Below are 26,884 nucleotides of genomic sequence, written 5' to 3'. Positions count from 1 at the left end.
TTTATACCTAGATTATGTGTAGTACTTACTATATAATGTTGTAGAATACTTTAGTAAATACTACAGTATAGTACATACCACAAAAACACTACAGTAATTAATATAGTATATAGTACAGTAGTTATTTTGCCTGCCCATTCCCCTCCCCCATATCTCAATTTGTGCCATCTATAACTGAGAAACCTGCATGCCAAATAATACCCTTCCGGCGCCGACAGAGATGGCCGCCTCGCTTCGCGTTCCTAGGAAACTATGCAGTTTTTTGTTTTTTTACGTGTAATTTCTTACATTAGTACCCCAGGTCATCTTAGGTTTCATTACATACAGTCGAGAAGAACTACTGTATATAAGATCAGCGTCAACTCACCATCAGTACGACCAAGAATATGTTTTCCGCGACGCGGATCCTGTGTTCTGCCTTACAAATAGGACAACGGAATGGATCGCATGCAGCGACCCAAAAACACGACTCCGAAAAAGAGGGAAACGAGGCGGTCTTCTGGTCAGACTACGGAGACGGGCACATCGTGCCCCACTTCCTAGCATTCTTCTTGCCAATGTCCAGTCTCTTGACAACAAGGTTGATGAAATCCGAGCAAGGGTAGCATTCCAGAGGGACATCAGAGACTGTAACGTTCTGTGCTTCACGGAAACATGGCTCACTGGAGAGACGCTATCCGAAGCGGTGCAGCCAACGGGTTTCTCCACGCATCGCGCCGACAGAAACAAACACCTTTCTGGTAAGAAGAGGGGTGGGGGTGTATGCCTTATGGCTAACGAGGCATGGTGCGATGAAAGAAACATACAGGAACTTAAATCCTTCTGTTTACCTGATTTAGAATTCCTCACAATCAAATGTAGACCGCATTATCTACCAAGAGAATTCTCTTCGATTATAATCACAGCCGTATATATCCCCCCCCAAGCAGACACATCGATGGCTCTGAACAAACTTTATTTAACTCTTTGCAAACTGGAAACCATTTATCCGGAGGCTGCATTCATTGTTGCTGGGGATTTTAACAAGGCTTATCTGAAAACAAGACTCCCTAAATTTTATCAGCATATCGATTGCGCAACCAGGGGCGGAAAAACCTTGGATCACTGTTACTCTAACTTCCGCGACGCATATAAGGCCCTGCACCGCCCCCCTTTCGGAAAAGCTGACCACGACTCCATTTTGCTGATACCTGCCTACAGACAAAAACTAAAAAAAGAAGCTCCCACGCTGAGGTCTGTCCAACGCTGGTCCGACCTAGCTGACTCCACACTCCAAGACTGCTTCCATCATGTGGACTGGGACATGTTTCGTATTGCGTCAGGCAACCACATTGATGAATACGCTGATTCGTGTGCGAGTTCATTAGAACGTGCGTTGAAGATGTCGTTCCCATAGCAATGATTAAAACATTCCCTAACCAGAAACCGTGGATTGATGGCAGCATTCGCATGAAACTGAAAGCGCGAACCACTGCTTTCAATCAGGGCAAGGTGTCTGGTAACATGACTGAATACAAACAGTGCAGCTATTCCCTCCGTAAGGCTATCAAACAAGCTGAGCGTCAGTACAGAGACAAAGTAGAATCTCAATTCAACGGCTCAGACACAAGAGGCATGTGGCAGGGTCTACAGTCAATCACGGACTACAGGAAGAAATCCAGCCCAGTCACGGACCAGGATGTCTTGCTCCCAGGCAGACTAAATAACTTTTTTGCCCGCTTTGAGGACAATACAGTGCCACTGACACGGCCTGCAACGGAAACATGCGGTCTCTCCTTCACTGCAGCCGAGGTGTGTAAAACATTTAAACGTGTTAACCCTCGCAAGGCTGCAGGCCCAGACGGCATCCCCAGCCGCGCCCTCAGAGCATGCGCAGACCAGCTGGCTGGTGTGTTTACGGACATATTCAATCAATCCCTATACCAGTCTGCTGTTCCCACATGCTTCAAGAGGGCCACCATCGTTCCTGTTCCCAAGAAAGCTAAGGTAACTGAGCTAAACGACTACCGCCCCGTAGCACTCACTTCCGTCATCATGAAGTGCTTTGAGAGACTAGTCAAGGACCATATCACCTCCACCCTACCTGACACCCTAGACCCACTCCAATTTGCTTACCGCCCAAATAGGTCCACAGACGATGCAATCTCAACCACACTGCACACTGCCCTAACCCATCTGGACAAGAGGAATACCTATGTGAGAATGCTGTTCATCGACTACAGCTCGGCATTCAACACCATAGTACCCTCCAAGCTCGTCATCAAGCTCGAGACCCTGGGTCTCGACCCCGCCCTGTGCAACTGGGTACTGGACTTCCTGACGGGCCGCCCCCAGGTGGTGAGGGTAGATAACAACATCTCCTCCCCGCTGATCCTCAACACTGGGGCCCCACAAGGGTGCGTTCTGAGCCCTGTTCTGTACTCCCTGTTCACCCACAACTGCGTGGCCATGCACGCCTCCAACTCAATCATCAAGTTTGCGGACGACACAACAGTGGTAGGCTTGATTACCAACAACGACGAGACGGCCTACAGGGAGGAGGTGAGGGCCCTCGGAGTGTGGTGTCAGGAAAATAACCTCACACTCAACGTCAACAAAACTAAGGAGATGATTGTGGACTTCAGGAAACAGCAGAGGGAACACCCCCCTATCCAAATCGATGGAACAGTAGTGGAGAGAGTAGCAAGTTTTAAGTTCCTCGGCATACACATCACAGACAAACTGAATTGGTCCACTCACACAGACAGCATCGTGAAGAAGGCGCAGTAGCGCCTCTTTAACCTCAGGAGGCTGAAGAAATTCGGCTTGTCACCAAAAGCACTCACAAACTTCTACAGATGCACAATCGAGAGCATCCTGGCGGGCTGTATCACCGCCTGGTACGGCAACTGCTCCACCCTCAACCGTAAGGCTCTCCAGAGGGTAGTGAGGTCTGCACAACGCATCACCGGGGGCAAACTACCTGCCTTCCAGGACACCTACACCACCCGATGTTACAGAAAGGCCATAAAGATCATCAAGGACATCAACCACCCGAGCCACTGCCTGTTCACCCCGCTATCATCCAGAAGGCGAGGTCAGTACAGGTGCATCAAAGCTGGGACCGAGAGACTGAAAATCAGCTTCTATCTCAAGGCCATCAGACTGTTAAACAGCCACCACTAACATTGAGTGGCTGCTGCCAACACACTGACACTGACTCAACTCCAGCCACTTTAATAATGGGAATTGATGGGAAATGATGTAAATATATCACTAGCCGCTTTAAACAATGCTACCTTATATAATGTTACTTACCCTACATTATTCATCTCATATGCATACGTATATACTGTACTCTATATCATCGACTGCATCCTTATGTAATACATGTATCACTAGCCACTTTAACTATGCCACTTTGTTTACATACTCATCTCATATGTATATACTGTACTCGATACCATCTACTGTATCTTGCCAATGCTGCTCTGTACCATCACTCATTCATATATCCTTATGTACATATTCTTTATCCCCTTACACTGTGTATAAGACAGTAGTTTAGGAATTTTAGTTAGATTACTTGTTGGTTATTACTGCATTGTCAGAACTAGAAGCACAAGCATTTCGCTACACTCGCATTAACATCTGCTAACCATGTGTATGTGACAAATACAATTTGATTTGATTTAGAGAATATATTGTGTTCCCTACAGATAAAAAAAGGGCTGAAGCTCTGAGCTGTCCACTCAGACCTCAGTCTTACCTACCTACCGATGGAAAATTTGCTCTGAGTATTTTTTCCCAGGGTGTTACCTCAAGGAGAAAGGCCCCACTTCTATGTCAAAGATAATAAAACAAAAACACTATGATAAATACTACAGTAATGTCTGCATAAACACTACAGTATATACTACAGTATACTACAGTCCAAAAAACATTACGTCATTACTATAGTATACACTACCTTTTATACCCGCCAGCAGCATACCACCCTGCATCCCACTGCTGGCTTGCTTCTGAAGCTATGCAGGGTTGGTCCTGGTTGGAGAAAAGGGAGGCACCCTTTTCTCTGGTCAAAAAAAATATACCAATGCCCGGGACAGTGATTGGGGACATTGCCCTGTGTAGGGTACCGTCTTTCGGATGAGACGTTAAATGAGTGTCCTGACTCTATGGGGTCACTAAAGATCCCATGGCACTTATTGTAAGAGTAGGGATGTTAACCTCGGTGTCCTGGAAAAATTACCAATCATCCCCAGCTGATTGGGGATGATTACAATTGGCTCATTCCTCTCCCATGTAACTAATTCCCAGGTCGTTGCTGTAAATGAGAATGTATTCTCAGTCAACTTACCTGGTAAAATAAAGGTTAAATATAAATAAAAACTATAGTAAACTGTAAATACTACAGTATACAACAGTCATGTCTGCAAAACTACAGTATTCACTTTAGTCCACAAAAACACTACAGTCAATACTATAGTACTTTTAGTGTGGGTCTGTACTGGCTGTTACAGCATGAGCCCATCTCAGTGCCTTCCTGTCTGTAGAATAACACTTATTATACCCACACAGGCAATTAGAGTAAAGACCACAGGCACAAATATCCTCCTACTATGACGACCTACTGCTCCTCCTTAGTTACTCCTCCTTCCTCCCTCCTGTCAGTCTCAGGGACATGCCGTGACAAGGCAGAGGCTTATGGAGCAGAATAAGGTAACAAAACAATCAATCAAATTTCAATCAAATGTATTTATAAAGCCCTTCTTACATCAGCTGATGTCACAAAGTGCTGTACAGAAACCCAGCCGAAAACCACAAACAGCAAGCAATGCAGATGTAGAAGCACGGTGTCTAGGAAAAACTCCCTCGAAAGAAACTACCTGAGAGCTACACTAAACACACAACTAATAGATACATAACATACAGTAAACACACAGATACATAACATACAGTAAACCCACAATGAGAAAGATTTAGAACAGAGAAGATGAAATTCTGTGTGTGTGTCCCACAGAGAGCCTGCTGAGAGAGAGATGGCGCTCCAGATTTGGAGCCTTGGACACCCCAGGGTTATCACAGTCATGCCTCAGCTTGGCTCAATGGAGCAGGTTAGCAGTGTGTGCTCGGCAAGGCTCTGCTCTGTGGCTTTCTTAGTCAGTCAGTGTGGCTGTCAGATATCCTATAGCAACCAACCTGTTCATCTTCTCAATTCAGCCCCCATGCTGGAACAGCCAGAGGCTGTAGAGCGGAGCTCGCCAAGCCTGTTCCTGGAGAGCTACCCTCCTGTAGGTTTTCGCTCCAACCCCAGCTGTAACTATCCGAATTCAGCTTATCAACCAGGAAATTATTAGAATCAAGGGTGCTAGATTAGGGTCAGAGTGAAAACCTACAGAAAGGTAACTCTCCAGATATTAAGTTGGAGAGCCCTGCTGTAGAGCCATCACCATGCACTGTGCCACTTCAGGATGGAGCACAGTGGTGGGTGAACCAGAGAGAGGAGCGGGGGCTGGTGAGAGGTGGTTAGATGGTGGATGGAGATGAGGTGGTCAGACACAGGGACAGGATACTGGGCAGGCTTGGGGGTACACTGGCCAGAGTGACCAGCCAAGGCAGAGCAGAGCTGGCAGAGAAAAAAATCCCACATCTGGTTGGCTGCGGTCCACTTTCTCACTCGGTGCCTGTAGGCCCCAAGCCAGAGGACAAATCCCAGTACTTCAGGTACATAACAGGTGGCCCGGATGACGATAAATTATCTAGGGAACTGAGATCATCACTGGATGTCAAAGTAACTGAACAACATGGAGATATGAAGTGACATGTTATCCTTGTAGCCATCCAGACTGGAAAAACTAAACGCCGCACCAAAGACAGGGAAAAGTAGGTTGTAAGGATCCATTCATACACCAAGTCAGTGAATGCTTTTTGTATTATAATGTTCTGTGTGTACAGTCATACAAACGTGAGATTTTTGTGGTTCACCGCCTGGTCTGGGATAAATTATTTATCTGCTGTGGGTGTCTGGGGGATGGGCGGCGTGTGTCCAAAGGAGTCTGGATGCAGCTGTGATGAAGAGGATGAGGAGGAGAACCTGTTGTATGGGACCTGGGAGAGAATGGGTCTCTCAGCTCATCTCCTCTCCCAGGCCCTGCCTGTCTGGGTGGCTCTCAGCCCAGATCCGCCAAACAATGTGTGTGTATGTGTGTGTGTATTAGAGCTTGTGGACACACAGCTGCATGAGGCTGGAGGTTTCCAGGCTTGGTTCCCAAGGGCACCCTGATGAAGCCTCGCCTGGCCTGCATGGAGAGAGGAGGAGAGACGGAAGGAGAGGAGAGCTGGAATGAGTCTGGCAGCTGTACGGAGGTCGGCCTATCTCTAGCCCTCACACTGCAGTCTCATGAGCCAAACCCTGCTGAATGATCCACAGTGAACACCTGCCCATGTACCAGTGTCTGGGACTCTCTAAGATAACACTGCACACAGTATATAATTGGGGATGCTCCATGATACCTCGTCTATGAGCTAAAGGCTAACACTACATCTGGAGATGGTTGTATAGACCCCCTCCGACCCTTCTAACCCCCACCCCCACGAGCGCCAGATAGATGAAACCCTTATAGAAAGAGAACAGAGCCCACATGGTCTGTTTAATCAGAATCATCCCTGTCCCCCTCTGTTCCAACCCTCTAATCAAGAGCCAGGTGTTCAACCTGTGCTCCAGTCAGTTCCCTCACCCCTTCTTTGTTTACCCCTCTTTCAGTCTGTCTCAGCCTCTTTCTCTCTCCTCCTATCCCTCTGCTCTCACAGGTGGGTTTGTGCAGGGCCCTAACCCTGTAATTAAACAGTGTCTTCCACCTGCGCTACATAATTAAATCTGGCTGGAGAGGATTATAAAGCTACTAGGCTCGCTGGAACACAACACAACACTGGAGCTCTGGGAGTTGATAAGGCTCAGGGCACCAGGCTCTGACCCCACACTGAGACCCATTTGTGTGGGTGCACTCAGGGGGAGGGCAGAGGAAGCATTAGTGGGCTCACAGATCAGATGAGGGGCAGTAGGTTGGTACAGACAGGTACACACTCACATACGCATGTACACACAAAGCTGGGGGTCTGGTAGATCTAATTTCTCTCAATAGCTGCAGTAAATGTGAGTGTGGGGGTATCTGACGGACGAGTTTGGTGTGTGTGTTAGCAAGGGGCTACCATTGGAGTTGTCGCCACAGATGAGGTTCAGTAATCCCTTGATGAATTCAATTACAGAGATAGGACCATACATCAAAACTGAGCCCACAGCTGAAGTCAAACTCATCTGTAGCCGCAGAGAAACTATTTAGCCCTCCTCCTCCACATGCTGTTTACAGAGACGAGCATGAGGCCAAAAGTTGGAGGATTTATGTTTGTGAATTAGAGGACGACAGAAGCTCTCGCTGTTGCTTGGACTCTATGCTATCCTTCCCAAAGCCAAGCTCGGCTGGGTGCCTAGCAGAGTTTCTCTCTCCACTATTATTACAGAAGTGAATCAAGACCTATATCTGTTACATAAATAAAACATAACTTTGGATGTTAAACTCATTAATGTAATGTAAGGCTACTCTTAACACTTTCATGTCCTTCACAGATCACTCTCATCCAATGCCACAGTCATACCTGTATGAAGATGACAGCATCAGTCTTATGTCACAGTCATACCTGTATGAAGATGACAGCATCAGTCTTATGTCACAGTCATACCCGTATGAAGATGACAGCATCAGTCTTATGTCACAGTCATACCCGTATGAAGATGACAGCATCAGTCTTATGTCACAGTCATACCCGTATGAAGATGACAGCATCAGTCTTATGTCACAGTCATACCTGTATGAAGATGACAGCATCAGTCTTATGTCACAGTCATACCTGTATGAAGATGACAGCATCAGTCTTATGTCACAGTCATACCTGTATGAAGATGACAGCATCAGTCTTATGTCACAGTCATACCTGTATGAAGATGACAGCATCAGTCTTATGTCACAGTCATACCCGTATAAAGATGACAGCATCAGTCTATGAAAATCTCCATCATCTCCGACGACAATGCCTATAATGGCTATTCAGAGGAACAGAATACACCCACATTCCACACCGGACAGAACAGCCTACAGCAGGGAAGTTGGTGTAGAATGAGGTTACAAAGAGAGGGTGAAGGAATCCCTTTAAGCTAAGGTCCTAGGAAATAATTGGGGTGAGGGAGCCAGGAGGGGGAATCAAAGTGCTGATGCAGGAAAAGGCAGAATGGAGTGGAGGGAGTTTAAGGCAGGTGGGATTATTAGGGAAATGATTCTGGCAGAGCAGCAGCAGTAGGGTCCGAGCAGCCAGGGCCGGGCCCAGCAAGGTGCCTTTGAGCTCTGCTGCCCTGAGGTGGAGTTAACGCCGCTGCTAAACTGCAGCTGTCAGAGAGAGGGGAGGAGGGGGGTCATGCTGAGGCTGCTGCTGCCTTCATGTGTGTTCATCTGCCTGGGGTATGAGTGGGGAGAGCTGGAAACAGAGAGGGGGAGGAAGAGGAGGAATGGGCCTTCTCTCTTCACCTCTCTTGAATCTACCTCACAGCACTGCCAGAGGCCCTCTCCAAAAGTCTCATCGGCATTAGAAAAATTGCATTTCAGTAAACTAGCATAAAAACATGCTGAAGAATGAATCCACAGGGCCTCTACGCCTCCGGTAGCACTGTGAAAGAGCAGTAAGGTCACAGTACACCACAAAACTGCATAACCAACAACTGTTTCCTTCAACAGACAGTAAAAGGTGAGTGGAGTTACCAAACTGATACAATAAAACATGTAGAGATTCTTTACCTGTAAATATCATTGTCAAAGTTTTGTGTAAAAGATGAAGATTCAGATGACAAGAAGGGAGTGATATTAACCCCAACAAAGACAACTTTACAGGGTGGCCATTTTAAAGAGCATTATAAAACCATAAAAACAGTATACCAGATAACATCAAATTCAACTGCAAGCAGCAGAGAAATAGCCTACACTACAGGCTTTGAAGGAGTAGAATTTGATCTCTTTACACAATGGTGCTGCAAATCCCCCACCTGAGTGAGAGGTTGGGTTCCCCTGGTAATGAAGCGAGAAGAGGATGATGTGACTGAGGTGAGGTGTGGTAATGTTCCAAAATGCCTGCCCAGATACAGACCCTCTCAGTGTCCGGTTCCCTGTGTGGGGGAGAGGCGACACAGACCTCTCCATAGAGTTAAATCCACACACACTTTCGCCAAGAGTGATATCTGATAGCCTTGATAACCTATACCAGCATAAAAGCACATAGAAAAAAAGTATATTAAAGACACAAGTGGGTCATTCCAGCTTAATGCTTCTCCACATGACCTTTTCTAAACCTGGCTTTATCCAATTGGAGATGCTCAGTTGATGGCTTTTAGCCAGCAGCAAGGCTACTCTAATATTTACCTCAGTTTATGTGATTGTTTTCCTATAATAAAAGTATTGTATGACTAAACCAGACTGTGACTAAAGGCTGTTCTGACAATAATGTCAACCCAAGATCAAAGATAATACTAGCCAAGATGTCAGAAAGAAAAAGAGAACAAGAACATAGGTTTCCTGTTGGTAGGAGGTTGACCGAGGCAACACTTTCACACACGTACAGTAGCAGCAAAACATATTTGCAATTTCCTCACCTCCTTAAATACAGTTCTACATCAACAACATATTGAACAAATCACCATTAATCCTCCCAATCAACATTTAAAAATATATAACAATAAAAGCTCATTTACAAAATAAACCCAGAACACAATTATGTCATTAATTAGGAATGCATAAGATTGCTTTGTTCATCAACAATAGTTCAGATATTTGCCAGTTTTACGTACAAATGATTAACACTTCCTGATCCCTTCAAAACATTTTGTAGAATATTTCTCCCTAAAGAATGTCATGAGAAATCATACCACATAATGCAAGAAATAACAGAGTTGAAAAAACAAAATGCTACCAGTTCAACTGAAAAACATACGCCATATGGTTTGGCATATTCAAGGCAACATTAATGCAATATTTTGTTTTTGAGAAGTAAACTCCCATACAGATTTTTCATTATTTGTTCTTAAGTAGCTGTGATTGTAATACTGATTGGACTAATACCCGTTCTCATATTAGCTGGGAGAGACAATTGTTCCCAACACATCTCATCATTAGGTAGTGTACTTTCATGTGAAGAATACAGAGACAGAATTGGCCATGATAGAGAGAGAGGTGGGGGGGGCAACATGTACTTGAGTGACCTGTGAAATGTAGGAAGGAAGATAGAGACATTATGGTTAGTCTTTGTTAGATCCAGCACAATACTACCCACAACCTCTTTCCTAGTTAAAGGAGATATCCTGAGGAGAAACGGACCCTCGTCATCACCTCCAACCTCCCTGAGAGCATACAAGTCATGTGTTATGTGTAAGTCTGTGGACAGGGGTCAGAGGGCTGATACAGTAGCACAACAGTCCAGAGAAACAGGCCAGACCCAGTAGTGCTAGAATCCACCATCGTCATCACATCCATACTCTGGAGTAAAAGAAGACCAATTGATTACTCAACTGCTCTCAAAATACATGTTTTCAAACATTTGTAGACAGTCTGGTAGCCAGACAACATGGCATGACAACTAATTCTAGAGGAGCCTGGCTACCAGGCCAGTTTGAAGTTTCTTACTGACCGTTGCCTCCCAACAGCTGCAGGGCTCTTCCTCATCCTCCTCATCTCCCACATCATCATAGACCACAGGCCCACTCTCTACCAGCACAGAGTGGGGCGCTGCCTCAGAGATCGCCGGCAGGGGGTTGGCTATCTGAGGAAATAATTAGGAAGAATCGACCAAGTCAGTTCCGACTTGGTAACCTGATTCTGCACGCTATCTGCAACCTGGGCCTCAATACAGAGGTTATGGCGAGCCTGATCCCCCATCCCAGCCCTACTGCAGGTGGCTATGGGTGAGGCAGGTGGGGGAATCCACAGTGTGATGAAGAGACATTTAGGCTCCCTCTGCAGCAGCATGTCTGAGTTCATGCTGAGCTGTTTCTACCATCCAACCCCCACCCCTCCCCTCAATGGGCACTCTGCTGAGCCCAGCCTCCCAGTGATGAAAATGTATTTTTATAATAGGAGCTAGAAGACTTGTTAATTATGAAAATGAGGGGAAAATAAATAAATACATAAATTATTCTGAAGACTAATTAGTAGGTGGCTGGCCACTGTATGGGAGGAAGGGTCTGTGACTGTTGGGGAGGAGCTATGGGAGAGGCAGGAAGTGTTGAAAGTCCCTTGGGAGATAACGAGAAGACAAACTGATCAAACTATTTTGGCCCCATACAGTTTTAAAGGTGAGAGAACTGGGTGGCCTTGGTGGAATCAGGTCAGTCATAACAGTGTGATGGAGTCAGTGGTTCTCTACCATAGCTTGCACTGGGGGAAGGGCTGGATGAACTGGATTGGTCTCTCAGCTTTAAAAAGCCTGGAACAGTGAAATGAGGCTAGTCTCTATTCTATTGCCAAGAGAGGTTTCTCACAGGAGCCTGCCAGCTTCTCTGAGCTTGACGTTTAAACAGGCATTTATTGCCAAGACTGTCAGGCGAAAGCAGTGCCGGGTAACTCAACACGCAGTTTACTCCTAGGACATTTGTTTAGGTAATACAAAGGCAGAAACAGAAAAACTGCCAGGCAACAGCAAAGCACACATCTCCTTTCTCTCTCTCCCGTGCTCCTTGCAGGCATGAAAGACAACATTACATAACATGAATTCCAAGCAAACCTGGCTCCAACCAATCAGAGAAGCCATTTGATACCAGTTCCCAGGGGGTGGTGAAGGGTTGCTTAGTAACAAGCCTTGTTGACCCGGCCGCTCGTGGCAATGTTTCTTCCTGGTTGCTGTAGCCTGCACTGGGAGATTCCATTAATGGCTGCCAAAACCACATGAGAGAAAGATGGAAAGGGAACAGAGCGGGACACAGCAGCAGAGGGATGAAGGGTGGGTGAGAGAGAGGCTCCCTCCTGTATGTTCCAGCCCACACCGCCTGAGTGCATGTGAACAACCCAGCGGGACACGGCCACATTCCTCTCCCATTAGTGAGACGGCTGCTGAAGAATCAGTCTCCCCCATCTGGTTCATGGGAGACTAGAGGCTTGGTTAAGTCAGTCAGTCAGAAAACCATGGGTAGTGACAGAAAGGTATAGTCTGTTTTGTGTGTTGTCAGTTTAGGGTGTAAGAGACAGAAGCAGGTGTATCATCTTACCTGGTCCAGAGCCAGCTTCTTATGGGGTTGTGCTGATATGAAGGGCCGTAACCTGAGACAAGAATACCTTTGTGAAGACTAGACCAAGTGACATAACTGCAATGAATGGCAGAGATGATAGAACAAGACACAAATGATGGAGATACATATCATAATGTACAAAGACCGAGACAGGCAGAGGTGCTAATAGCAGCAGTAATTCCTGGGGAAGATCTCCAGTGGATGAAATTAGCATCTCTCCTGGAGGCTCCCCCCTCCCCCCACGCCTGCCCACCCTGACAAGAGAGGCTCCCCTGGGGGCTTACTGTAAGTGCCTTACTCACACTGATAAGAGAGGAGAGAGAGCGCTTTTAATTAATCTGCTTTAAAAGGAGGAGGAGGGAGGAGGAGAAAGAGTGTGTGTTCACTGTTTAGCAAGCAGGGCATCTTCACTCGCTTTGTCCGAGCTCATGAGAAAAGTATCCAGCAGCACCAGCCTATTCTGGGTTTAGTGAGGTGGACCCACAGAGCTTGAACTAGGCAGGACTAGGCTAGAGGGGTTCCCAAATGTGTCCCTCTTACTTTAGTCTCCGATCACAAACATGATCTTGGAGGCACCAGCAGTTATACACATACAGTAATCTATTCACTGTTGTGAGGCAAAAAATGCTAATGGGATTTTAATGATATTAGCTGGATGGGGAAGCTACGGTATAAATAAATAATGATGATAATAATCAGGTCTTCAAACTACATTTTCCAGGCTGGGCATCAAGTCTCCCCTCCCTCCTCCCCTTAATCAAACCATGCATAAACATTAACCACATACACGAAACTGTGGTGCCCACTCCCTCTTTCCCAGTACACACACACACACACACACACACACACACACACACACACACACACACACACACACACACACACACACACACACACACACACACACACACACACACACACACACACACACACACACACACACACACACACACACACTCTCTCCCAGTCTTTCATTTGGCAGGCCTGGGTGAGAGCGGCCTATTCACCCTGCGGTGCATTCTGGGATAGACAGAGCAGAGCTTGGCAGCGTGAGACTGTGATGCGGCCAAAAGGAGCGATTGTTCCCTCTCTCCCCCTTTAGTCTATCCTGCACCACATGGCACTGACACCATTCATTCTCTAGTATAGCATCTCACACAAAAACACTTCTCAAACACACGCTTGAGTAAGTACACACACTCACAGTGTACGAGGGTCCAATGTTTATGATGGCTTAGGCCAGGGGACCAGCCTTGTTTGTTACAAAACATGGATGACATTTGAGGATGAGGACGTTTTAGTGCTCTGTGGAGGGGCAGAGAGATGATGTTAATGCTGCTGTCCCTTGGGAATTCTGACCTCTAAAGAGGATTTTGTCATCTGTGGCCTGAGATTTGCCCTGCATTCCTATTTGCTCCCAGCAGCCTCTGGGTCTGGGCTAGACAGACATTCAGTCACACATCAGAGTGTTGGGGTGGTGTGGGGCGGCCGGGCAACATGTCTGTCAGGGATCAGGCCGGGGGTGTTAGCTGGAAGAGTGACAGTGTCTCTCTGACACCATGCCCACCAGGGGAGGATCATAGAGCAGGCTCACCACACAGACAGACCAGGAAGATCAGACGACTACTACTGTACTACCATCATACTACTACTACCCTGCCTGAGAATATCACAGGCTCAGTATCACCACACAGACAGACTGGGAGGATCACACACTACTACCACCCTGACAAGGAGGATCACACACTACTACCACCTTAACAAGGAGGATCACATAGTGCGGTCAAAAAGGCAGGCATTCAGAGACCATTTGGTATTCTCTGACAAGCAGTCCAAGTACTTATTATTGCGACACCACTTCAGCTAGAACAGTAGACGTGTTCCAAAAGTCAACTTCTCCCTCACAGAAGAAAACATGTCTGACATTTCTTTCTAATAAGGTCAGGTGTGGTGTAGCTGTGACAGGAGTGACAGAGATGCCAGCCCACTCCCCCTCCATCCTCCTTCCCCCTGCCTGTTCCCTCTCCCACCTCAGCCACCATGAGCCCATACCTTGGTATAGTGCAGGCATTGACACAGAGCGACACAGTAACACATCTCAACCTGGAGAGCGACACAGTAACATATTTCAACCTGGAGAGCGACACAGTAACATATTTCAACCTGGAGAGCGACACAGTAACACATCTCAACCTGGAGAGCGGCACAGTAACACATTTCAACCTGGAGAGCGGCACAGTAACACATTTCAACCTGGAGAGCGACACAGTAACACATTTCAACCTGGAGAGCGACACAGTAACACATTTCAACCTGGAGAGCGACACAGTAACATATTTCAACCTGGAGAGCGACACAGTAACACATTTCAACCTGGAGAGCGACACAGTAACACATCTCAACCTGGAGAGCGACACAGTAACACATCTCAACCTGGAGAGCGACACAGTAACATATTTCAACCTGGAGAGCAACACAGTAACACATTTAACCTGGAGAGCGGCACAGTAACACATTTCAACCTAGAGAGCGACACAGTAACACATTTCAACCTGGAGAGCGACACAGTAACACAGCTCAAACTGGAGAGCGACACAGTAACACAGCTCAAACTGGAGAGCGACACAGTAACACAGCTCAAACTGGAGAGCGACACAGTAACACAGCTCAACCTGGCACAGCTCAACCCGGTAGAGCGACACAGTAGCACAGCTCAACCTGGAGAGCGACACAGTAACACAGCTCAACCTGGCACAGCGACACAGTAACACAACTCAACCTGGCACAGCTCAACCCGGTAGAGCGACACAGTATCACAGCTCAGCCTGGAGAGCGACACAGTAACACAGCTCAACCTGGAGAGCGACACAGTATCACAGCTCAGCCTGGAGAGCGACACAGTAACACAGCTCAACCCGGTAGAGCGACACAGTAACACAGCTCAACCTGGAGAGCGACACAGTAACACAGCTCAACCCGGTAGAGCGACACAGTATCACAGCTCAACCTGGAGAGCGACACAGTAACACAGCTCAAACTGGCACAGCTCAACCCGGTAGAGCGACACAGTATCACAGCTCAACCTGGAGAGCGACACAGTAACACAGCTCAAACTGGCACAGCTCAACCCGGTAGAGCGACACAGTATCACAGCTCAACCTGGAGAGCGACACAGTAACACAGCTCAAACTGGCACAGCTCAACCCGGTAGAGCGACACAGTATCACAGCTCAACCTGGAGAGCGACACAGTAACACAGCTCAAGCTGGCACAGCTCAACCCGGTAGAGCGACACAGTAACACAGCTCAACCTGGAGAGCGACACAGTAACACAGCTCAAACTGGCACAGCTCAACCCGGTAGAGCGACACAGTAACACAGCTCAACCTGGAGAGCGACACAGTAACACAGCTCAAACTGGCACAGCTCAACCCGGTAGAGCGACACAGTAACACAGCTCAACCTGGAGAGCGACACAGTAACACAGCTCAAACTGGCACAGCTCAACCCGGTAGAGCGACACAGTAACACAGCTCAACCTGGAGAGCGACACAGTAACACAGCTCAAACTGGCACAGCTCAACCCGGTAGAGCGACACAGTAACACAGCTCAACCTGGAGAGCGACACAGTAACACAGCTCAAACTGGCACAGCTCAACCCGGTAGAGCGACACAGTAACACAGCTCAACCCGGTAGAGCGACACAGTAACACAGCTCAAACTGGCACAGCTCAACCCGGTAGAGCGACACAGTAACACAGCTCAAACTGGCACAGCTCAACCCGGTAGAGCGACACAGTATCACAGCTTTCTAATGAAACATTAGTAACAACACCACACTGTCAGATGTCACAGAGCCAAAACGATACATGGCTTGAGAAAGCCCTGAAGACATCAAAAGTAGTTATTGCTTCAAAACTTCCCAGAAAAAGCTAAAATCTAAGGGTACAGATATCCCATTAAAATGTACATCCAAAATGTACATCCAGATCCAAAATGTGCATCCAGACCACTCGTTAGTCCCTAGTGTGTCAATATCGCCATAGTAATAGTCTGTAGTTTTATATCCAAAGTAATGCTGCTTGATACTGATTAAGCATTGATCACTTTTAAATCATCACTAACTCTGATTCAGAGGAGTTGGGTTAAATGTGGAAGAAACATTTTGGTTGAATGTATTCAAGTTGTGCAACTGACTGGGTATCCCCCTTTCCTTTCCCCCAAATATCCTTGCGCTATCCCCTCCTAGCGCCTCCTTGTACCTGCAAGGGGACACATCTTGCCTTAAAGTTCAGAGGTAGATCTGCTGTTCAAAGTTGAGCCTGCAGTCCACTTCCCCCTGGGCATTGTTAGCTGCAGTGGGGAGTGCCTCTTTTGACAGAGTAGTCATGTGACATGTATAAAATCGCCTCTCCCAGTACAATGGGACATATGAAGCACTCCATTGTTGTGACGACCCCGCCGCATACTGACTGCCTCCACCTCTCTAAAAAGGTCAGACAGGAGACACTCCATCACTCTTCTCTTTCTCCAACTGCCACTCACTCTTTCCCTCTCTGTCTTTCCCAGCATCACCGCTCTCCGTCTGCCACTCCTCTCAGACTCTCCCGCTCTGTTAGACTATTAGTCTATGCTGGGCTTAACGGCATGTTTCTAATCAGCTTACTGCCAATGAGACTAAGCCTGAGCTGAAAAGGCGATTGACGGAGAGTGTTTAGCCAGTGGCTGGCGACTGCTTAGAGCTGGGGGATGGCAACTATGAAATTAGAAGAAAATCATTCAAGCTAAGAACGAGCGGAGTGAGACTAAGACAGTGTGAAGATGAAAAGGAGATGGAACTCTTAAGGATAATGTTACATCAAATCAGTAATATAACAAAAGAAACGGAGACGATTAAAGAGAAACAAAGAGAAGGCAATTGGCCCTTCGCTAAACCCCACCCCCCTTGATTATTGCAAAAATCCCCTCACAATGATCCAAACTGTGTTTCTAATACCAAATGAAATGAAACACAAACTATCCCTTGCTAATCAGGAAACCCTTAGGTATGTTGTGATGGGCTGTCATTACAATTGCTTCACAGGAACCTCGTAAAATTAGCGTATCCTGATGTCGACAGCAGATGGGAGTTGTATTCAGAACATTGCTAACTTAGCTAGCTAACATACATTTTGAGAAAACATGTTCTATAAATTGGCTAGCTAGCGTTAGCAACATTTGGTGGTCAATGAGGCAGAGCTAGCTAACCAGCTGTGCAAGCAACGAGGGGTCTTGCCACTAGGGGTCTTTTCACTGTCCCCAAATCCAGAACAAATTCAAGAAAGCTTACAGTATTATGTAACTCTGTTCCATCTCATATTGCTCAAGTGAACAGCAAACCTGGTTTTAAAAAAACAGATCAAGCAACACCTCACGGCACAACTCCTCTCCCCTATTTGACCTAGATAGTTTGTATGTAGGCTACGTTTGACTTTTTAAAAATTAATTTATTAAGACAAAAATGTAGTTCTGTACTTGAGCAGTTGTCTATTAATGTTCTGTATTACATCATGTTTCATGTTTTGTGTGGACCCCAGGAAGAGTAGCTACTGCTTTTGCAACAGCTAATGGGGATCCTAATAAAATAGAACAAAAAAAGACCAACATTTCAGGTTAAAAAAATTACTCCATCAGGCTCTGCATTTCAAGAATCGCAGAAGCATGTCCTCCTGATAAATTGCAAAATAATTTAAGTGTATTTATTTGTTTTAAAGAAAACTATATGTTTGCCATAGCCCTCACTGGCTCTCAATCAATGTAAACGTGCGCTTGCCTGAGGTGTCGGACTCATCAACAGTTATCCATTGGAACGCGGTGATTTTTTTGCCCAACATTTTGGTGCGGGGCTTAGACAAGGGTCAATTAACTCTTCATATAAAAGCATAATCAGAGATTTTCACAAAACCAAGTCTGTCACTAGGGGATGAGCACATCACACTGGAAGAGGGTGAGAAAGCAGCAGTAGTGAGAAAAGGAGTTGGCTGGTACAGTCCTTTGGGATCTCCAGACAGACCACTCTGGTTCAGACACTTCCACTGTTTAGTAGGTCCCTGTGCTTACAGCACTGACAGATTGATCGACTGAGTGTTGTAATTCCTTGATGGTTGCCTTTGTCACCGAGGCAGGTGCTATACATACAGTGGGGCAAAAAACTATTTAGTCAGCCACCAATTGTGCAGAGAGCAAGTTCAAACAGGTGCCATTAATTCAGGTAACGAGTGGAGGACAGACGAGCCTCTTAAAGAAGTTGTTACAGGTCTGTGAGAGCCAGAAATCTTGCTTGTTTGTAGGTGACCAAATACTTATTTTCCACCATAATTTGCAAATAAATTCATAAAAAATCCTACAATGTAATTTTCTGGATTTTTTTCTCATTTTGTCTGTCATAGTTGAAGTGTACCTATGATGAAAATTACAGGCCTCTCTCATATTTTTAAGTGGGAGAACTTGCACAATTGGTGGCTGACTGAATACTTTTTTGCCCCACTGACTATAAAACAATGTACAGTGAGAAAGGCACTGTATACTGTAAGTGCAGTCGTCAGTCCCTTTCTTACTTACTCAAGAGAGACTATTTGACTGGTTCAGGGCAGGCTGCGGAGCCATGAACTATGACTGCAATATCAACTCTGTCTGTCTCAACAGTTCCCGTGGTGCTTCCTGGGCTGTGGATGGATATACACTGGGATGGAGTCCAAACGGCTCACTTTGGTGCTTGTCTGAAAAATTCCACTCTTCATTGTACCATTAGTTACAGTGGGAAATCATTAGAAAAACAAAGGCTTTGCTGTTAATGGCAGTTTCAAAAACCAGGGGAGAGGAGGCTGCTGCCAATGGAGCAGGATATCCAGAGAAGGAAATGCCATTTCCCAGCAGTCTAGGCCAATGTATGCCACCTCGAGTGGGGTGGATTGCATTTGAGTCTGTAGCATTGTAACAGATGGAGCCTCAACCAGGCAGTGGTACCCAGAGAGTTCTCTGTTGGTTCCTGTGAGAAGCAAACAGAGGCATCCTATGGAAATGCTTAGTGGTCAGTCAGTCATGGGGTGCAGTGCAGTGGGAGAAGTCAGAGAGAGGCTGGAAACCAGAAGGAGATTACACTCTCCCGTGTGGCTCAGTTGGTAGAGCATGGCGTGGGTTGTGGGTTCGATTCCAACGGGAGATCAATTTGAAAAAGTATGAAAAATGTATGCACTCACCTGTAAGTCCTCACTCCCACCTATCGGAGATATCTACTGCAGCCCTCATCCTCCACATACAACACCCCAAAGCACACACATCTCTGGGTTGCTCGACTTTGCTGTTCGCTGCAGCTAGCGACTGGAATGAGCTGCAACAAACACTCAAACTGGACAGTTTTATCTCAATCTCTTAATTCAAAGACTCAATCATGGACACTCTTACTGACAGTTGTGGCTGTTATATATTGTTGTCTCTACCTTCTTGCCCTTTGTGCTGTTGTCTGTGCCCAATAATGTTGGTACCACGTTTTGTGCTGCTACCATGTTGTTCTGATGCCATGTTGTGTTGCTACCATGTTGTTGTTGTGTTGCTACCATGCTGTGTTGTCATGTGTTGCCGCCTTGCTATGTTGTCGTCTTAGGTCTCTCTTTATGTAGGAGGCCTTTTATGTAGGAGGCATTTTGACTTGTAAATAAGAATTTGTTCTTAACTGACTTGCCTAGTTAAATAAAAGGTTAAATCAAAAATAAGTCATTCTGGATAAGAGTGTCTGCTAAAATGTAAATGTAATACAGCTGCTAGCTTACAAAAAAATATATATATTTTGAGTGACCTGGAAATAAAGTGAGAAGCGTAGTGGTCCATGTGGGGGTGATGGGCTGTCTACTCTGCTGATGACACCGGCTCAGAGGCTGAATAGGAATGCAGAGAAAGTGATTTCTACACAGGCAGCAGAGAGAAAATCGATAGTCAGAAACTCACCACAGCACACTCCCTTAGACCAGATTCTGGATCAGAGCTTCCTCTAAAACTTTAGGGTCAGATTTACACTTCTGAAACAGACTGAACCCCCCCCCTCAAAAGTCAAGAATCCCCCCCCCCCCTAAAAAAGTGTGGAATGGGCAAAGGGCTTTAAAAGTGAGAAGAAAGAAAATCAGCTTTGAATGGAAAAAGAAGGGAACAGATGGAGGAGGGAAGAAAAAAAAGCACTTGAGGGCAATTATCTGGGCTATTTATGGAAGAGTGCTTTTCCATCCTCCAGTAGGAATGGAGGGAACAGGGAGGCCCTGTTTGGCAGCTGGCTGGAAAGGCATGGAGTGGTATGGCAGGAGAGAGGGAGAGGGATGGAGGGACTGGCAGGTGGGAGCGAGGGTCCTGTAAAGTACAGGCCTGTGACCGGCTGAAGGGCTGGGGGCCAGCCTGGCCTTCCCTGGCCATGACTGAGGGGAGACACTGTACAAAGCAGGCCTGAGACAGGACCAGGGGCCGGTTCCTACAGTGGAGAGCTCTTAAGTGAAGTGGAGCAGAGCCTTGGTTGGAGGAAGGGGAGTAGGAGCACAACGCCTCAGTGTAGCAGTCAGTAAGGCCCGGAAACAGGCAGCACAATGGAATTACTGTCAGCCACCGCTCTCCTCCACTTCCCTAGGTCTCCCTGACACCATGTCTCCCCTTTTATATAACCACACAAACAACCTTTTTAGAGCTCCAGTAACAGGCAGCTCCTCAACCAACCAGTGAAAGGACTCTTTCTACTGTCAACAGTCAATCATGTTCTCATTAAAATGTCAAAATTGACAAAAAAGGTACAATGTGCACAAAGATACCAAATTATCAACATATTATACCATGGATTTGTTGAATCCTTGTTTCGGATTGAAGGGCATTCGAGAGTGTGCATTATTTCCCTAACACAGGGTATATTTGCGTGGTAGAATTCATTCTTACATGTTCAAGCTGCTTTTGAAAGTAAAAGTCGAATTGAAAACATTATTGGCATTGTTGAATTTGATTTTCCTAATGTAAAGCTTGGACTAATGGTTTGGTTAGTTAAACGACCAAGTCTGTGTTTGGTAACTAATGTAGCCATCTAATAAACTTGCTAGCTACTTCAGCGGATGTTGAACACATTTCTAGTGTCAAAATGTGTTAAATTATAACCATGGTATAAAATGATAATCCACATGGGGCTCGATGGGTTGTCTGGAAAATAATGCAACTCCGTGGAAGGTCAGTTCCACTCTACTAGCGAGTCGTAAACACACCTATAGCACATGGTGTGATCACCGTCCTGTGGCAAAAAAAAACAACCTTGTTGAGCAACACTAAAGTGCCAAGCTCAGCTTTTTCTCAGCAAGTGGATGTGAGTCTAAAAAGCTACCTGCTAGCAAAAGTACAGTCACATTCAGCAAAAACAAGTGAAAGTGTACAATGAATGATTCAAAAACCATGTACATGAAATATTTATTGACACGACATTAATGCATTTTAAAAAATGTAACAAGCGGACAGTTAGAGGGAAAAATGGCCATTCTTAAAGGTGGAAAAGATTTGTCAATGACGGCCTCTTCAATAACGGAAAGTATTCTTAACTAGACATGTCTTCAACGTGTAGGCCAGTAAATGTCAACTTTTCAAGGAAGTGCTAGGCCACTGACTGGAGGCACTAGTAGTGGACTGGTGCTGTTAAAAAACCCATAGCCCTCCACTCCGGCCCTCGCTGGGTTATTTCTAAAGCCTGTGAGATCAGAGTATACACAGGGTTGAGGGTTGGGCTGGTTGGAGGGAGGGAGGGTCTGCAACCAGATGACTCCAGTAATACTGACCACACTGGGAAGGGGGAGGAGTCCCACCTGGTTCCACCACTAAAAGGCTAGGTCTAGGCTGGGCTGGGTCGAAGACTCGTACACCTGCAAGACGGTTTCACCGAAATTAGATTTAGTGTAAGAGGTTTAAAAGCGGGATAGTTGGGAAACCAATTTCAGTAATACCAAGCAAACAGAAAACGTCAAATGACTTTTCTCAAAGCTGAAGAAACAGATTAATTTCAGCAGAAAGTCTCAGTGGATCATAGCGTACTGAATGTGTGCGTGTTGAGAAAGAGGGAGAGGAAAAGAGAGAGAGCAAATGAGAGCTCAAGCAAATCCTGGGAAAGAGAGAAGGTAATTCTCAAGGAAGTAGAGTCCCACGGGAGTGAGTGGCAGGCTGAGAGTCCACAGCCTTCCAGGGAAAAAAAGGAAATGGAATCATCTGTCTGCCTGTTGCTGTTGATCATTCTAGGCTAGGGGAAAAGTGCAGCCTCATCATTATTAAGAACAGCAGCAACATTGCTTCAACAGGCCGGGAAGTGGGCATGTTGCCCCCAGTGACAGACCGGAGCCTTGGAGAAGGACAAAGTACTGTTGCATCATTCAGAACACTGTAATCCTGATAGCCTCATACTCACATTTCTAGTCATCTGCCCTTTATTCTACACTGCTGCCGTAATTCAGTCTTGACGCTTATTCAGCCGATACTGAATAATATATGACAGTGAACAGCAGTGGGATTATTAAATATACAGAGTCGCACTGTGGTTCTGCTCCACCTACCTCTTTCCCAAGGTGCTGAGTGGTGTGCCCAGGCTCAGAGGGACATTGGTAGGTTTGTGGTATTGTCCAGTCAGCCTCTGGGCTCCAGGGGTGGCACCTTTTGGGGACTGTGCTATCTGGCGGGCTGGACTGGTGCTGGGCTTAACGTTCAGCTCCTTTAGGATGTCGTAGTTGATTTTAGTGGAAATTTTCTGTTCCAGCATCTTCTCTATAGCCTTGTTTGCCGTGCTGGCATGGATCAGAACCTTCTTTTTGGAGGCCGAACTCTTGGGCTGCAGGGCACACAATGGGGTTTCAAATCACCCAGTACCTTGTCAATTGCAATTACTTAGGACACATTGGTTATTTAGCTCATTGTACAGTTTTAACTATACTTTACACAATGAAGGGATGCTCTAGCTATGCTACAGTATATGGGACAGGGCTGATTGTGACATTGGACAGCATGGCATACGGTTGTTGGATCAGTGCTTTCAAAGCCTCCATGCCTCATTAGCTATATGTTGCGCTGCAGTTAATATAGCTAGTTAAAACCAGAGAGCAGATGTTGGACCTAACAAAGGGCCTGGGCCTTGCCAAACCCTGACGTGAAATGAGAGAGAAACCCATTGGAGGGGAAAATATGCACACACACATTGACACACAAGAGCTTAGTGTCTGTCTGTTCGGCAGCGAGAGTGCTCAGAGGGCTTTAGCAAACCCAGGCCATCCCAAGCTCATTGCTTCTTTAGACTGGCAGGATGTTGTTGATTTACCTTCTCCTTGTAAATCCCCAGCTCCTTCTCTTTCGCTATCCTCTCTTCCTTTCCTGAAAGTATAAATGTGGATTTGGGATTAAATTGGGATTGTAATTATCAGTAAGGAGAGTCAAGACAAAACAGTATATTACAATATGTACATAGTATGGTGTGGCTGAACCTTTCAAGTAGTCTTCGTTCTGTTTCATCCAAAGCTCAGTCTTGATTTTCACCTCTGTCATTCAGGAGATACTGCAGTGAAGGGAAGTACATAAATTACCTTAGTTTTGCATTTCCAGTTTTTATTCACTGGCAATCCTGTCATTTCAGAATGAGTTGATGTTTCAATAGAAGGTGCCCTCTAAATGTCAAAATGCAGTACATACCAGCTCAATCTCATCAATACCACTTAGGTCGAGCTCTCCATTTTCAGTGTCCCCATCTCAAAAATAAATTAGACCTCATCATCATCATCATTATTATTGTTGTAGGTTCTCAAGTAAGTCAACTCACTCTGGGAGAAAGAGAGAAATTGCAACAGATAACACTTTACAAAACACTCATCAATTGTGTTTCTGCAAAGAAAATTGTGTCTGGATTTATATCAGTAAATAATAAGCACAGTAACTTCTGATAACAATAACTAATAGGCTTAACTCTGCTTTAAGTTGATCTGCCTGTAGAGTTTATTTTCAATTACGATGTGCTTTCAAGATTGCAGTACGCTTTATTTTGTTGCTGAAACAACAATTTGCATTTTGATGTGAGACAATGGACGCCTGAGCTGCATTTCCATTTTTACCCTCCTTCCTCTGATGATTACTCAGGTTGTCAGAGAAGAAACAGCCACCTTTATGCCGAGACAAGACAGGAGATCGTTCAAATCCCAGCGCACTCAACACTTCAACGATGGAAGGGGGGGGGGAAAAACTAGTTCCACAAAGGAAAAGTTTTGATTACCTTTGATAATGGAGACAAAAGGATGGAGGGTTTGACTTCGGAAAGAATGGAAAAATAAATACAACAGCTTTCACACTCTTCTCCTTGATTAGCCATTTTCCAATAAAGTAGGATTCCGTAACCTGCCTAAAGACATCAGACACAGTCCCAGTCAAAGGGAAGAGGAGAATCGCGTCTTAAGAGGCAATATGTTGCAGGTTTATGGGAGTCGTTTAACTTCTGTCAGCTCCCGGTCTTTTGACGTGTTCAGAGAGCCCTCCTTCCCCGGGTTCACACTTCAAAGCTGTGCCAAAAGCATCCACAGGCAGCCTTCCCAGTTAATTAAGGAGAGACAGGTGCACAGGACACACACACACACACACACACACACACACACTCACACACACACACACACACCTTCAAGGTTGGGGTATAGTGAATTGCAATAATACTACAGAAGCAATCCAGCCAGTCGAGTTCAGTTGAGTAGCAGCTAGCCTCTCAAAAGAGCTACACAGATACAGTGGAGCAGAAAAGTATTTAGTCAGCCACCAATTGTGCAAGTTCTCCCACTTAAAAATATGAGAAGCCTGTATTTTTCATCATATGTACACTTCAACTATGACAGGCAAAATGAGAAAAAAAATCCAGAAAATCATTTTTTTCTCTCATTTTTAATGAATTTATTTGCAAATTATGGTGGAAAATAAGTATTTGGTCAATAACAAATACTCAATACTTTGTTAAATAACCTTTGTTGGCAATGACAGAGGTCAAACCTTTTCTGTAAGTCTTCACAAGGTTTTCACACACTGTTGTTGGTATTTTGGCCCATTCCTCCATGCAGATCTCCTCTAGGGCAGTGATGTTTTGGGGCTGTTGCTGGGCAACACGGACTTTCAACTCCCTCCAAAGATTTTCTATGGGGTTGAGATCTGGAGACTGGCTAGGCCACTCCAGGACCTTGAAATGCTTCTTACAAAGCCACTCCTTCGTTGCCCGGGCGGTGTGTTTGGGATCATTGTCATGCTGAAAGACCCAGCCACGTTTCATCTTCAATGCCCTTGCTGATGGAAGGAGGTTTTCACTCAAAATCTCACGATACATGGCCCCATTCATTCTTTCCTTTACACGGATCAGTCGTCCTGGTCCCTTTGCAGAAAAACATCCCCAAAGCATAATGTTTCCACCCCCATGCTTCACAGTAGGTATGGTGTTCTTTGGATGCAACTCAGCATTCTTTGTCCTCCAAACACGACGAGTTGAGTTTTTACCAAAAAGTAATATTTTGGTTTCATCTGACCATATGACATTCTCCCAATCTTCTTCTGGATCATCCAAATGCTCTCTAGCAAACTTCAGACGGGCCTGGACATGTACTGGCTTAAGCAGGGGGACACGTCTGCCACTGCAGGATTTGAGTCCCTGGCGGCGTAGTGTGTTACTGATGGTAGGCTTTGTTACTTTGGTCCCAGCTCTCTGCAGGTCATTCACTAGGTCCCCTTGTGTGGTTCTGGGATTTTTGCTCACCGTTCTTGTGATCATTTTGACCCCACGGGGTGAGATCTTGTGTGGAGCCCCAGATCCAGAGAGATTATCAGTGGTCTTGTATGTCTTCCATTTCCTAATAATTGCTCCCACAGTTGATTTCTTCAAACTAAGCTGCTTACCTATTGCAGATTCAGTCTTCCAAGCCTGGTGCAGGTCTACAATTTAGTTTCTGGTGTCCTTTGACAGCTCTTTGGGGGGCAGGGGGGAACGATCTCCGACTGGGAAAATACGTTTTGAATGGTCATCCAGCACACAATTTCAAGTTGGAAACTCTGGCCTCTTACAAGAGCTCTGACCTGAAGATTACTGATGTCATGATTCAACCTTGTTTTTTCCCCCAAATTCCCAGTTGTCTTGAAAGCACCATAAATCCAGATAATGCCAGACTTTGATGTAAGTTTGATGATAAAATTTGCCCGCAAGGACTGCCGCACCACCTTCCTGTTCAAGTGAGGACAACACAAGGTGAGTCCGAAGTTGTATTGTATGCTGCTGCATAATGATGTAATACGCCAGGGAGATATGTATACTATAGCTAAGAAAGTAATACTAAATGTATGTTGTGTAGTAAGCTGTTAGCAGTCCATGTACCTCACCATAATAAATTTGGTCCCTTTCCCCTCTTATTTTTACCTACTGTTCTGACTTGGTCGTGTTTTAGAGAAATGTAATCATTTAATATTGTAAGAGCTTTCATTAATGTATTGTTTTGTGTAATAGCCTTGCATCTTTACATGCTAGAATCGTACTTAGCAGCTCTGAACAGTGT

The 26,884-nt window shown here is 45.6% G+C and overlaps 1 pseudogene; it reads right to left on the bottom strand.

The window, feature by feature from the left end:
* Window positions 1-15,111: 15,111 nt before the first annotated feature.
* Window positions 15,112-26,884, bottom strand: part of LOC135507480 (transcription factor IIIB 90 kDa subunit-like) — a 42,221-nt pseudogene continuing 30,448 nt past the window's right edge.

The sequence above is a fragment of the Oncorhynchus masou genome, chromosome 21 (assembly GCF_036934945.1).
Source record: "Oncorhynchus masou masou isolate Uvic2021 chromosome 21, UVic_Omas_1.1, whole genome shotgun sequence".
NCBI classification, from domain to species: domain Eukaryota; kingdom Metazoa; phylum Chordata; class Actinopteri; order Salmoniformes; family Salmonidae; genus Oncorhynchus; species Oncorhynchus masou.
Note: the sequence above shows the minus strand (reverse complement) of the source record. Positions and strands in the feature narration are given on the sequence as shown.